A 10,370-nucleotide genomic window follows, 5' to 3' on the forward strand; every position below is an offset into this window, starting at 1 on the left:
AAATACAACAGTCTTTCCATCCTATAACAGGAATAATTGCAACCCCTGTGAAAGTGATGGTCATTTGTACGTTCCAGGCAACCTAGGCTTCACTCTAGGGCGTGGCTCCACCAGATCCAACAGTTAGGGCTTAGAAGTCAACGCCCGAAGCATAAAATACAAAATAAATAGAACAGTTTTTCCATTGTATAAAACAAATAATTGCTACCAGTGTAAAAGTTATGGTCATTTCTACGTTCCGGGCAACCTAGGCTTCAGCCTAGGGCGTTGTTCCACCAGATCGAATAGTTAGGGCCTAAGAAGTGAACGCCAGAAGCATAAAATACAATATAAATACAACAGTTTTCCCATCATATAAAACGAGTAATTGCAACCAGTATGAAAGTTGTGGTCATTTCTACTTTCCGGGCAACATAGGCTGCACCCCAGGGCGTTGCTCCAACAGATTGAATAGTTAGGGCCTTAGAAGTCAATGCCCGAATCATAAAATGCAATAAAAATACAACAGTCTTTTCATCATATAACCGGAATAATTGCAACCAGTTTGAATGTGATGGTCATTTCTACGTTCCGGGCAACCTCGGCTTCACTCTAGGGCGTTGCACCACCAGATCGAATAGTTAGGGCCCTAGAAGTCAACGCCCGAAGCATAAAATACAAAATAAATAGAACAGCTTTTCCATTGTATAAAACGAATAATTGCTACCAGTGTGAAAGTTATGTTCATTTCTACGTTCTGACAACCTAGACTTCACCGTAGGGTGTTGCTCCACCAAATCGAATAGGTAGGGCTATGGAAGTCAACGCCCGAAGCATAAAATACAATAAATATACAAGAGTTTTTCCATCGTATAACAGGAATAATTGCAACCAGTGTGAAAGTGATGGTCATTTCTACGTTCTGGGCAACCTAGGCTTCACTCTAGGGCGTCGTTCCACCAGATCGAATAGTTAGGGCCTAAGAAGTCAACGCCAGAAGCATAAAATACATTAAATATACAAGAGCATTTCCATCGTATAACAGGAATAATTGCAACCAGTGTGAAAGTGATGATCATTTCTACGTTCCGGGCAACCTAGGCTTCACTCTAGGGCGTTGTTCCACCAGATCGAAGAGTTAGGGTCTAAGAAGTCAACACCGGAAGCGTAAAATACAATTCAAATACAACAGCTTTTCGATCGTAGAAAACGAATAATTGCAGCCTGTGTGAAGGTTATGGTCATATCTACGTTCCGGGCAACCTAGGCTTCACTGTAGGGTGTTGCTCCACCAGATCGAATAGGTAGGGCCGTAGAAGTCTACGCCCGAAGCATAAAATGCAAAATAAATAGAACAGTTTTTCCATTGTATAAAACGTATAATTGCTACCAGTGTGAAAGTTATGTTTATTTCTACGTTCCGGGCAACCTAGGCTTGACTGTAGGGCGTTGCTCCAACAGATCGAATGGGTAGGGCCATAGAAGTCAACGCCCGAAGCATAAAATACATTAAATATACAAGAGCTTTTCCATCGTATAACAGGAACAATTGCAACCAGTGTGAAAGTGATGGTCATTTCTACGTTCCGGGCAACCTCGGCTTCACTCTAGGGCGTTGCACCACCAGATCGAATAGTTAGGGCCCTAGAAGTCAACGCCCGAAGCATAAAATACAAAATAAATAGAACAGCTTTTCCATTGTATAAAACGAATAAATGCTACCAGTGTGAAAGTTATGTTCATTTCTACGTTCCTGACAACCTAGGCTTCACCGTAGGGTGTTGCTCCACCAAATCGAATAGGTAGGGCTGTGGAAGTCAACGCCCGAAGCATAAAATACAATAAATATACAAGAGTTTTTCCATCGTATAACAGGAATAATTGCAACCAGTGTGAAAGTGATGGTCATTTCTACGTTCTGGGCAACCTAGGCTTCACTCTAGGGCGTCGTTCCACCAGATCGAATAGTTAGGGCCTAAGAAGTCAACGCCAGAAGCATAAAATACATTAAATATACAAGAGCTTATCGATCGTAGAAAACGAATAATTGCAACCTGTGTGAAGGTTATGGTCATATCTACGTTCCGGGCAACCTAGGCTTCACTGTAGGGTGTGGCCCCACCAGATCGAATAGGTAGGGCCATAGAAGTCTACCCCCGAAGCATAAAATGCAAAATGAATAGAACAGTTTTTCCATTGTATAAAACGTATAATTGCTACCTGTGTGAAAGTTATGTTCATTTCTACGTTCCAGGCAACCTAGGCTTCACTCTAGGGCGTTGTTCCACCAGATCGAATTGTTAGGGCCTAAGAAGTCAACGTCAGAAGCATAAAATACAATATAAATCCAACAGTTTTTCCATCGTATAAAACGAATAATTGCAACCAGTATGAAAGTTAACGTCATTTCTACTTTCCGGGCAACCCAGGCTTCACCCTAGGGCGTTGCTCCAACAGATTGAATAGTTAGGGCCTTAGAAGTCAACGCCGGAAGCATAAAATGCAATAAAAATACAACAGTTTTTCCATTATATAACAGGAATATTTGCAACCAGTTTGAAAGTGATGGTAATTGCTACGTTCCGGGCAACTTAGGCTCCACTCTAGGGCGTTGCTCCACCAGATCGAATAGTTAGGGCCTAAGAAGTGAACGCCAGCAGCATAAAATACAATATAAATACAACAGTTCTTCCATCATATAAAACGAATAATTGCAACCAGTATGAAGGTTATGGTCATTTCTACGTTCCGGGCAACCCAGGCTTCACTCTAAGGCGTTCTTCCACCACATCGAATAGCTACGGCCTCAGAAGTCAACGCCTGAAGCATAAAATACAATAAAAATACAACAGTCTTTCCTTCCTATAACAGGAATAATTGCAACCAGTTTGAAAGTGATGGTCATTTCTACGTTCCGGGCAACCTGGGCTTCACTCTAGGGCGTTGCTCCACCAGATCGAATAGTCAGTGCCTTAGAAGTCAACGCCAGAAGCATAAAATACAATATAAACACAACAGTTTTTCCATCTTTTAAAACGAATAATTGCTACCAGTATGGAAGTGATGGTCATTTCTACGTTCCGGGCAAACTAGGCCTCACTCTAGGGCGTTGTTCCACCAGATTGAATAGTTAGGGCCTAAGAAATCAACGCCAGAAGCATAAAAATCAATATAAATATAACAGTTTTTCCATCGTATAAAACGAATAATTTCTACCACTGTGAATGTTATGGTCATTTCTACATTCCGAGCAACCTAGGCTTCACTCTAGGGCGTTGATCCACCAGATAGGATAGTTAGGGCCTTAGAAGTCAACGCCAGAATTATAAAATTCAATAAAGATGCAACAGTTTTTCCATCGTATAGCAGGAATAACTGCAAACAGTGTGAAAGTACTGGTCATTTCTACGTTCCGGCTAACCTAGGCTTCACTCTAGGGCGTTGTTCCACCAAATCGAACAGTTAGGGCCTAAGAAGGCAACGCCAAACGCATAAAATACAATATAAATACAACAGTTCTTCCATCATATAAAACGAATAATTGCAACCAGTATGAAAGTTATGGTCATTTCTACGTTCCGGGCAACCTAGGCTTCACTCTATGGCGTTCTTCCACCACATCGAATAGCTACGGCCTCAGAAGTCAACGCCTGAAGCATAAAATACAATAAAAATACAACAGTCTTTCCATCCTATAACAGGAATAATTGCACCCCCTGTGAAAGTGATGGTCATTTGTACGTTCCAGGCTACCTAGGCTTCACTCTAGGGCGTTGTTCCACCAGATCGAATTGTTAGGGCCTAAGAAGTCAACGCCAGAAGCATAAGATACAATATAAATATAACAGTTTTTCCATCGTATAGAACGAATAATAGCAACCAGTCTGAAAGTTATGGTCACTTCTACGTTCCGGGCAACCTAGGCTACACCCTAGGGCGTTGCTCCAACAGATTGAATAGTTAGGGCCTTAGAAGTCAATGCCCGAAGCATAAAATGCAATAAAAATACTACAGTTTTTCCATCATATAATCGGAATAATTGCAACCAGTTTGAAAGTGATGGTTATTTCTACGTTCCGGGCAACCTAGGCTTCACTCTAGGGCGTTGCTCTACCAGATCGAATAACTAGGGCCTTAGAAGTCTACGCCCGAAGCATAAAATACAATATAAATACAACTGTTTTTCCATCGTATAAAACGAATAATTGCAACCAGTATGTAAGTTATGGTCATTTCTACTTTCCGGGCAACCTAGGCTTCACCCTAGGGCGTTGCTTGAACAGATTGAATAGTTAGGGCCTTAGATGTCAACACCCGAAGCATAAAATACAAAATAAATAGAACAGTTTTTCCATCGTATAAAACGAATAATTGCTACCGGTGTGAAAATTCTGGTCATTTCTACGTTCCGGGCAACATAGGCTTCACTCTAGGGCGTTGCTCCACCAGATCGAATAGTTAGGGCCTTAGAAGTCAACGCCCGAAGCATAAAATACAATAAAAATACAACAGTCTTTCCATCGTATATCAGGAATTATTGCAGCCAGTGTGAAAGTGATGGCATATCATTGGTCCGGGCAACCTAGGCTTCACTCTAGGGCGTTGCTCCACCAGATGGTATAGTTATGGCCTTAGAAGTCAACGCCCGAAGCATAAAATACAAAATAAATAGAACAGTTTTTCCATTGTATAAAACGAATAATTGCTACCAGTGTAAAAGTTATGGTCATTTCTACGTTCCGGGCAACCTAGGCTTCACCCTAGGGCGTTGTTCCACCAGATCGAATAGTTAGGGCCTCAGAAGTCAACGCCAGAAGCATTAAATACAATATAAATTCAAGAGATTTTCCATCGTATAAAACGAATAATTGCAACCAGTGTGAATGTTATGGTCATTTCTACGTTCCGCGCAACCTAGGCTTCACTTTAGTGCGTTGCTCCACCAGATCGAATAGCTACGACCTTAGAAGTCAAAGCCAGAAGCAGAAAATGCAATAAAAATGCAACAGTTTTTCCATCGTATATAGTGTATATTTGCAAACAGTGTGAAAGTAATGGTCATTTCTACGTTCCGGACAGCCTAGGCTACACTCTAGGGCGTTGGTCCACCAGAGCGAATAGTTAGGGCCTAAGAAGTCAACGCCAGAAGATTAAAATACAATATAAGCACATCAGTTTTTCCATCATATAACAGGAATAAAGCAACCAGTTTGAAGGTGATGGTCATTCCTGCGTTCCGGGCACCCTAGGCTTCACTCTAGGGCATTGCTCCACCAGATCGAAGAGTTAGGGCCTAAGAAGTCAACGCGGGAAGCATAAAATACAATATAAATACAACAGCTTTTCCATCGTATAATACGAATAATTGCAACCAGTGTGAATGTTATGGTCATTTCTACGTTCCGGGCAACGTAGGCTTCACCTTAGGGCGTTGTTCCTCCAGATCGAATATTTAGGGCCGAAGAAGTCAACGCCAGAAGAATAAAATACAATATAAATACAACAGCTTTTCCATCGTATGAAATGAATAATTGCAAACAGTGTGAAAGTAATGGTCATTTCTACGTTCCGGGCTACCCAGGCTTCACTCTAGGTCGTTGCTCCACCAGATCGAATAGCTAGGGACATAGAATTCAACGCTAAAAGCATAAAATACAATAAAAATACAACAGTTTTTCCATCGTTTAACAGAAATAATTGCAACCAGTGTGAAAGTAATGGTCACTTCTACGTTCCGGGCAAACTAGGTTTCACTCTAGTGCGTTGCTCCGCCAGATCGAATAGTTAGGGCCTTAGAAGTCAAAGCCAGAAGCATAAAATACAATAAAGATACAACAGTTTTTCCATCGTATAACAGGAATAGTTGCAACCAGTGTGAAGGTAATGGTCATTTCTACGTACCGGGCAACCTAGGTTTCACTCTAGGTCGTTGCTCCACCAGATCGAATAGTTAGGTCCTTAGAAGTCAACGCCAGAAGCATAAAATACGACATAAATACAACAGCTTTTCCATCGTATAAAATGAATAATTGCAACCAGTGTGAAAGATATGGTCATTTCTACGTTCCGGGCGTCCTAGGCTTCACTCTAGGGCTTCGCTTCGCCAGGTCGAATAACTACGGCCTTTGAATTCAACGCCAGAAGTATGAAACACAATAAAAATACAACAGTTTTTCCATCGTATAACAGGAATAATTGCAACAGTGTGAAAGTAATGGTCATTTCTACGTTCCGGGCAACCTAGGCTTCACTCTTGGGCGTTGTTCCACCAGATCGAATAGTTAGGGCCTAAGAAGTCAACCGCAGAAGAATAAAATGCAGTATAAGTACATCAGTTTTTCCATCATATAACAGGAATAAAGCAACGAGTTTGAAAGTGATGGTCATTTCTACGTTCCGGGCACCCTAGGCTTCACTCTAGGGCATTGCTCCACCAGATCGAATAGTTAGGGCCTAAGAAGTCAACGCCGGAAGCATAAAATACAATATAAATACAACAGCTTTTCCATCGTATAAAACGAATAATTGCAACCAGTGTGAATGTTATGGTCATTTGTACGTTCCGGGCAACCTAGGCTTCACTCTATGGCGTTGCTCCGCAACATCGAATACCTACGGCCATAGAAGTCAACGCCTGAAGCGCAAAATACAATGAAAATACAACAGTCTTTTCATCGTAAAACAGGTATAATTGGAACAAGCGTGAAAGTAATGATCGTTTCGGCGTTTCGGACATCCTAGATTTAACTCTGAGGCGTTGCTCCACCAGGCCGAAGAGTCACGGCCTTAGAAGTTAACGGCAGAAGCATAAACTACAAAATAAATACGACAGCATTTACATCGTATAAAACGAATAATTGCAACCTGTGAGAAAGTTATGGTCATATCTACGTTCCGGGCAACCTAGGCTTCACTGTAGGGCGTGGCTCCACCAGATCGAATAGTTAGGGCCTAAGAAGTCAACGCCCGAAGCATAAAATACAATATAAATACAACAGCTTTTCCAGAGTATAAAATGAATAATTGCAAACAGTGTGAAAGCAATGGTCATTTCTACGTTTCGAGAAACATAGGCTTCACTCTAGGGCGTTGTTCCACCAGATCGAATAGTTAGGGCCTCAGAAGTCAACGCCAGAAGCATTAAATACAATATAAATTCAAGAGATTTTCCATCGTATAATCGAATAATTGCAACCAGTGTGAATGTTATGGTCATTTCTACGTTCCGGGCAACCTAGGCTTCACTTTAGTTAGTTGCTCCACCAGATCGAATAGCTACGACCTTAGAAGTCGAAGCCAGAAGCAGAAAATGCAATAAAAATACAACAGTTTTTCCATCGTATATAGTGTATATGTGCAAACAGTGTGAAAGTAATGGTCATTTCTACGTTCCGGACAGCCTAGGCTTCACTCTAGGGCGTTGGTCCACCAGAGCGAATAGTTAGGGCCTAAGCAGTCGACGCCAGAAGAATAAAATACAATATGTGTACATCAGTTTCTCCATCGTATAAAACGAATAATTGCAACCAGTGTGAATGTTATGGTCTTTTCTACGTTCCGGGCAACCTAGGCTTCACTCTATGGCGTTGCTCCGCCACATCGAATACCTACGGCCATAGAAGTCAACGCCTGAAGCGTAAAATACAATGAAAATACAACAGTCTTTTCATCGTAAAACAGGAATAATTGCAACAAGCGTGAAAGTAATGATCGTTTCTGCGTTTCGGACATCCTAGACTTAACTCTGAGGCGTTGCTCCACCAGGCCGAAGAGTCACGGCCTTAGAAGTCAACGCCAGAAGCATAAACTGCAAAATAAATACAACAGACTTTACATCGTATAAAACGAATAATTGCAACCTGTGAGAAAGTTATGGTCATATCTACGATCCGGGCAACCTAGGCTTCACTGTAGGGCGTGGCTCCACCAGATCGAATAGTTAGGGCCTAAGAAGTCAACGACCGAAGCATAAAATACTATATAAATACAACAGCTTTTCCAGAGTATAAAATCAATAATTGCAAACAGTGTGAAAGTAATGGTCATTTCTACGTTTCGAGAAACATAGGCTTCACTCTAGGGCGTTGTTCCACCAGATCGAATAGTTAGGGCCTCAGAAGTCAACGCCAGAAGCATTAAATACAATATAAATTCAAGAGATTTTCCATCGTATAAAACGAATAATTGCAACCAGTGTGAATGTTATGGTCATTTCTACGTTCCGGGCAACCTAGGCTTCACTTTAGTGCGTTGCTCCACCAGATCGAATAGCTACGACCTTAGAAGTCAAAGCCAGAAGCAGAAAATGCAATAAAAATGCAACAGTTTTTCCATCGTATATAGTGTATATTTGCAAACAGTGTGAAAGTAATGGTCATTTCTACGTTCCGGACAGCCTAGGCTTCACTCTAGGGCGTTGGTCCACCAGAGCGAATAGTTAGGGCCTAAGAAGTCAACGCCAGAAGATTAAAATACAATATAAGCACATCAGTTTTTCCATCATATAACAGGAATAAAGCAACCAGTTTGAAGGTGATGGTCATTCCTGCGTTCCGGGCACCCTAGGCTTCACTCTAGGGCATTGCTCCACCAGATCGAATAGTTAGGGCCTAAGAAGTCAACGCCGGAAGCATAAAATACAATATAAATACAACAGCTTTTCCATCGTATAATACGAATAATTGCAACCAGTGTGAATGTTATGGTCATTTCTACGTTCCGGGCAACGTAGGCTTCACCTTAGGGCGTTGTTCCTCCAGATCGAATAGTTAGGGCCGAAGAAGTCAACGCCAGAAGAATAAAATACAATATAAATACAACAGCTTTTCCATCGTATGAAATGAATAATTGCAAACAGTGTGAAAGTAATGGTCATTTCTACGTTCCGGGCTACCCAGGCTTCACTCTAGGGCGTTGCTCCACCAGATCGAATAGCTAGGGACATAGAATTCAACGCTAAAAGCATAAAATACAATAAAAATACAACAGTTTTTCCATCGTTTAACAGAAATAATTGCAACCAGTGTGAAAGTAATGGTCACTTCTACGTTCCGGGCAAACTAGGTTTCACTCTAGTGCGTTGCTCCGCCAGATCGAATAGTTAGGGCCTTAGAAGTCAAAGCCAGAAGCATAAAATGCAATAAAAATGCAACAGTTTTTCCATCGTATATAGTGTATATTTGCAAACAGTGTGAAAGTAATGGTCATTTCTACGTTCCGGACAGCCTAGGCTTCACTCTAGGGCGTTGGTCCACCAGAGCGAATAGTTAGGGCCTAAGAAGTCAACGCCAGAAGATTAAAATACAATATAAGCACATCAGTTTTTCCATCATATAACAGGAATAAAGCAACCAGTTTGAAGGTGATGGTCATTCCTGCGTTCCGGGCACCCTAGGCTTCACTCTAGGGCATTGCTCCACCAGATCGAATAGTTAGGGCCTAAGAAGTCAACGCCGGAAGCATAAAATACAATATAAATACAACAGCTTTTCCATCGTATAATACGAATAATTGCAACCAGTGTGAATGTTATGGTCATTTCTACGTTCCGGGCAACGTAGGCTTCACCTTAGGGCGTTGTTCCTCCAGATCGAATAGTTAGGGCCGAAGAAGTCAACGCCAGAAGAATAAAATACAATATAAATACAACAGCTTTTCCATCGTATGAAATGAATAATTGCAAACAGTGTGAAAGTAATGGTCATTTCTACGTTCCGGGCTACCCAGGCTTCACTCTAGGGCGTTGCTCCACCAGATCGAATAGCTAGGGACATAGAATTCAACGCTAAAAGCATAAAATACAATAAAAATACAACAGTTTTTCCATCGTTTAACAGAAATAATTGCAACCAGTGTGAAAGTAATGGTCACTTCTACGTTCCGGGCAAACTAGGTTTCACTCTAGTGCGTTGCTCCGCCAGATCGAATAGTTAGGGCCTTAGAAGTCAAAGCCAGAAGCATAAAATACAATAAAGATACAACAGTTTTTCCATCGTATAACAGGAATAGTTGCAACCAGTGTGAAGGTAATGGTCATTTCTACGTACCGGCCAACCTAGGTTTCACTCTAGGTCGTTGCTCCACCAGATCGAATAGTTAGGTCCTTAGAAGTCAACGCCAGAAGCATAAAATACGACATAAATACAACAGCTTTTCCATCGTATAAAATGAATAATTGCAACCAGTGTGAAAGATATGGTCATTTCTACGTTCCGGGCGTCCTAGGCTTCACTCTAGGGCTTCGCTTCGCCAGGTCGAATAACTACGGCCTAAGAAGTCAACGCCGGAAGCATAAAATACAATATAAATACAACAGCTTTTCCATCGTATAAAACGAATAATTGCAACCAGTGTGAATGTTATGGTCATTTGTACGTTCCGGGCAACCTAGG

This window comes from Calliopsis andreniformis, unplaced genomic scaffold, assembly GCF_051401765.1.
Source record: "Calliopsis andreniformis isolate RMS-2024a unplaced genomic scaffold, iyCalAndr_principal scaffold0017, whole genome shotgun sequence".
Classification (NCBI taxonomy): Eukaryota; Metazoa; Arthropoda; class Insecta; order Hymenoptera; family Andrenidae; genus Calliopsis; species Calliopsis andreniformis.